General features: G+C 37.0%; 1 long non-coding RNA gene across 1 annotated transcript; it reads right to left on the bottom strand.

The window, feature by feature from the left end:
• Positions 1 to 1129: 1129 nt before the first annotated feature.
• On the bottom strand, positions 1130 to 3696 carry LOC137154209 (uncharacterized). The gene is made up of 3 exons (XR_010920156.1): positions 3652 to 3696; positions 3328 to 3427; positions 1130 to 1717 (listed from the first exon to the last, which is right to left on the bottom strand). It is a non-coding gene; the product is annotated as an uncharacterized lncRNA (long non-coding RNA).
• Between the last annotated feature and the right edge of the window lie 1017 nt (positions 3697 to 4713).

Raw genomic sequence — 4713 nt, 5'->3', positions numbered from 1 at the left:
AAAATCAGTATAGCCTTTAACACAACTGTAAAGAAGTATTAATTTGTCTTTATCAGGAACCTGATTGTGTTATATGTCTAATTAGATTATTAGAGGTTTCTTTGGAAATAAATAGAGCAAAAGACAGAGTTTCTTTAACTGACTGAACCAGCTGAGCCAAATTCTGTTCTCATTTGCATTGGTGTAAATCTGGAGTAATTACATTCAAGCAAATGGTGTTACACCTTTGTAAATTCAGAGTATTTGAGAACAGAATTTCTCCCTCACACTTTTGGGTCTTGATCTTTATTTCCATAAAGACTCTTTGTACCATACTGACAGTATAAAGGGGCCTTAAAGTGGGGCAGGGTGGTGCAAAGGGGCCTTAACGTAAATGAGGATCAGGTCCTCTTTCTTCAACAGATGCGTGCTAAATCTTATTCAAAAGACTTTTTTTTTTTATATCTTACTTACTGTATACATACATCTCATAAAATCCAGCAGTGGAAGTCCAGTAGATTTATTTCATTTAAATAACTCAGCATAGGCTTTTGTCATGTTCCATAATGATAACAAGGTGTTAGAATCACAGAAAGTGCAACTGCAGATTTCTACTTGGTATGGTGCCAGAAACTGCAGGGTCAAAAGAACCTGCAGATTTATGTACTTTTAGTTGGATTTTTACTATCAGATCGCTGGCTCTCTAATAATTCAGAACCAGATTCAGATCTCATTTATTTTGGTGTAAATCTGATGATGAAGTTAAGCTGCTGTAAAACCAGGTTATGTGAGAAGAGGTATCCATTTCTGTTTGCAATTCTTTAGATAATGTTTAAGTTGATGAGAAAATTAGCTTTGACATTCTGTATTCATGCTGAGAGTATAAGGGAATATGGGATTATTATTAATAATCAGTAGTGGAAGTCAAGTGTCTATGAAGTTTGACATGAATATAGTTAAACTATTTTCATACAAGACTTTAAAACTCATTAATTCATGTGTTTTTTCTTTAATCACTGATTTTTTGGATAAATAGTTAACGTTAGGCTCCTCCCTTGAAATGTAAAGTATGTATCAGAATTTGGAAAATTTCATAAAAGATTACTGTGACCTGTAAACTGAAGTTGCCTTTCAGATGAGTACAGAACAGTTGGCCATTGGTGATTGTCTGCAACTGCTCTTGTATTTAAAAAAAATGGATACCATATCTTTAAATTTTCATCAGCATCTCCAGCATAATTCCGTGTATTATGAACAGTAATTTCACATTTCTGGGAATTTAGGGCCAGATTCTTAGTTGGTTCCACGGATGTCCACACAGCTTTGATGATTTACACCAGCTGAGGACTGGGCTCAGTCATTCATTCAACTGTTCCAACTGTACATGTTTATTCTGAGAAAAATATTTGCACAATAAAAAGACATATTTATGATGATTAAAATTCTTTTTCCTTTGGTATTTTTTCTCTTTTGCCCTTTATCTAGTAAGGAAATAAGCTGCTGTTTTCAAACCACAGTGTCTCTTTTCACATCCTTTAAAGAATCCCTCTCCCCCAAAACAATTAAAAATAAAACCAACACCACTTAAGTGCCATTCTAAGTATGTCAGGAACATGAACTAGGTAAGGAGCCTGTGGGAGGAAGAGAGAGAGGTATGCAGTCTGTCTATGCCACCATTTTGTTGTAGCTCTAGAGAGCAGCAAATGGTGGATATTGTTTCTTTGTGTACTGGATTCATCTGCAAAGAGTAAACATGTCATCAGTCCTCATTTGCTATATCAAAAAACATTCCCCATGTCCATATTTGATTTTCAAGTGCATCTGTGCACTGATTGAAACCCTCCCAACATGCTGCTACACAAATGCAAAACCCACACTTTTCTGATTTTGAATCAAGCACTGTTATGCTCCTTCACTCCTGTTTCAAAGTTTGCTTGAGAGTTGCAGTGTGTGCCCTTCTCACACATTTTTTTCATACTGAAAGATCCCTGTGTTCATCTAAGGAGCGTGGTGCAGTCTTTCCATTTTGGTCTTATTTTTGCCTTTGGAGCCAGCTTTCATTGTCACAGCTTATTTATCCTTCTTTTACAGCTCACATGCACTTTTAAGCAACAAGACCAACATTTAAACAAAGGAAGTAAAAGCCTGAGTTTTAATTTAGGAATATCTGGTGATTAATAAGTTGAACTACAAATCATACTGACTTTACTATCAGTGTAGAATTTAAAATAGAAAAAAACCCAAACACATTAAGCCACAAAGTTCCTAAAAAAGGATGAGTCTGATATAAAATATCATGGAATATTTGTTTTTTAACATTGATTAAATCACTAGTTCAAAAAGATCAGTGAAAAGATGTAAATTTAAAGAGAGAAGTACCTAATTATTTTGTGCAAGCCCAAAGTCCAAGAGTTACCTTAACTGTGAAGCTGTGTAGTAGCCTTTGCCTGTCATTTTTAATCAGGTTGTTTTAGGTAATTTTTGTTATGCCCCTCATTACTGAATTGTTTATCAATAGGTGCACCAAGTGTCACTAGCTTTTCTCATCAAGCCAGGTCTGACAAAGAGCTGCAGTGCATGGGAAAGAGGCAGCTAGGTGAAACTAATGCCATAGATGTTTGATTCATTAGGAGCTTATTGTTAACGGGGATGTCTGATTGTAAAGGCTCAGTCAAGCAAAAGAGTGCAGAGTAATCAGTCGGATTTATAGTTTGCAGGGCTCAAAAAAAAAAAAAAAATCAACATAAACCTTTGGATATAGCAGAAACAGAAAAATCCCCTTTGGGCAGCCCTAACCTGAGACCAGCCAAATAAGGTCATGCTACATGAAGGTTGCCTGTTAGGTGATGGAAGATATAGGAGGATTAAAGCCATATGGCATGGCCTATCATACCTTCTGACTTAAGATAACAAAGCCAAGCTTTGTGCTTAGCTGTTTTTGACTGACATCATCAATTTTATTTTATGTTGGTCACCTCCGGTAACAGGAAAAAATGGCCTAGGGTTGATAACACATGCCTGTTTTTTTAGTATTAAGATGCCTTACAGCCAGTTTTGTGCTGTAAAAAATTTCAAAGAATTAGTAGCTTGTTCTTCTATCAGCCATCCTCCAGCAACTGTCAGCCCCCCTCCTTCCCTTGTTTTCAGTTTGTACCTTGCAAATGAGAGACAGCCTTATTCAGAACCAGATGTAAGGCTCCTAGAGAATGAGCGTAAGCTGTTGTACTTTAAGCCTAATGGGAAGTTTTATATGCAAGGGCCTTGAACTGATTAGTATAATTCCTTCTTTAATACAGCTGTCCCTCCAGATTAAGGTAAACCAAATGTTGCAATCAGAGATTAGTGTACCTTGCCAGTTATTAACATCCCCGGTTGTTCAGCAAGCACGTCAGACACTAATGCTGTGTATTTATTTGCCACTTCCCCACTGTAACTTGAACTTCTGCACCTGTCAACGCATTCCAGGGAAGAGAGGAGTATTATTGGAAAGCAAAAGTTTTATACCTGTTACACCTGGTTTGGTTTGTCACAGCCTAAGATTTTCTTCTTTTCTTGCCAGGATTGCCAGGTGGTTTAATCCGTTACTCTGCTGGTTTTATGAAAAAGCTTTTGTATGCGAAATTGCATTTGTTACTCTCATCTGCTTTCTCTTATCGAATCTGAACTACTCACCTAAACTGGGCCTTTTCTTTTCTTTCCTTTCCTTTCCTTTCCTTTCCCTTCCCTTTTGTAAGGGAGTTTTTTTCTGTGTCGAGGATGCAGCTCAAGGCTAGAAGAATCAGCACCCACTCCTGCTGTGCTCTAATCAGTTAGTGGTGCCTATCTCACAAGGTGGGCCACACAGTTGTCTTATTACATTTGGCAGGATATCCTGTCCACCAGCAACACAGATGTCAAGAAGGACAATGTTCGGGCTATCAGAGAAAGATCTTTGCTTCCCCCCACCCGGTCTGATTTTGCAGATGAATGTATACGGTAAACATACTTAAAAAGCTAAGTGGGCTGAGTGTCTCTTGTGCTGTGTGTAGGAAACCAATAAAATCAGGCCAGTCTAAATAATTAAAGCATTTAATTAATTTGGCAGATATGTTAAAATTGCAAATAACAAAGTTTGTGAGAGAGAGGGGCTTCACATATAGAAAAAAAGGCTTCCAAGGGGTTATCAGCTTGTTTTACTATAAAAAATATTTGCAGTATCTAAGGCCACTAGGCAAAAAGTTTAAATGAACAGCAGAAGAAAAGTATGTGCCTTTGTGAAGGGGGGGAAAGCCATTTAAAACATTCCATTGTTTACATATTGAATCCAGGATTGAATATCAACTATAGTTGCTGAGAAATTACTGTTTCCTAACCAAGATTATGCTAAAACTTTTATTATTTAATAGGTACCCTCTTAAATAGATAATTGACACAAGGTAAAAGGCCCATTTTAACACAATCCCTTTATAGCAGTGGCTTTGCAAAGTTCACTGCCTGTTGTACACTGTTTGCACATCATAGCTTAATTGCAGATTTTTGAAAAGACAAAATATGTTCATATCTTAGGAATTATGTCTTGCAGCCTACTAAATATGCTAATGCAGTACTAAGCAGGGATAAAGTTCTTGCCATACCACCCAACAGTTGCGTGGGACATGCTGCCAAGTTATTGTTAATTGTAAAGCACAAGCAGGCTTTGCAATCCATCTTAATTGTCATACTTACTTCAGGTTTTGTGATAAGGCTAGATGTTCT

Source organism: Emydura macquarii, unplaced genomic scaffold, assembly GCF_026122565.2.
Source record: "Emydura macquarii macquarii isolate MOO-44397 ecotype Brisbane River unplaced genomic scaffold, CSIRO-AGI_Emac_v2 contig_1253, whole genome shotgun sequence".
Classification (NCBI taxonomy): Eukaryota; Metazoa; Chordata; order Testudines; family Chelidae; genus Emydura; species Emydura macquarii.
This window is presented reverse-complemented; position numbering and strand designations above follow the sequence as displayed.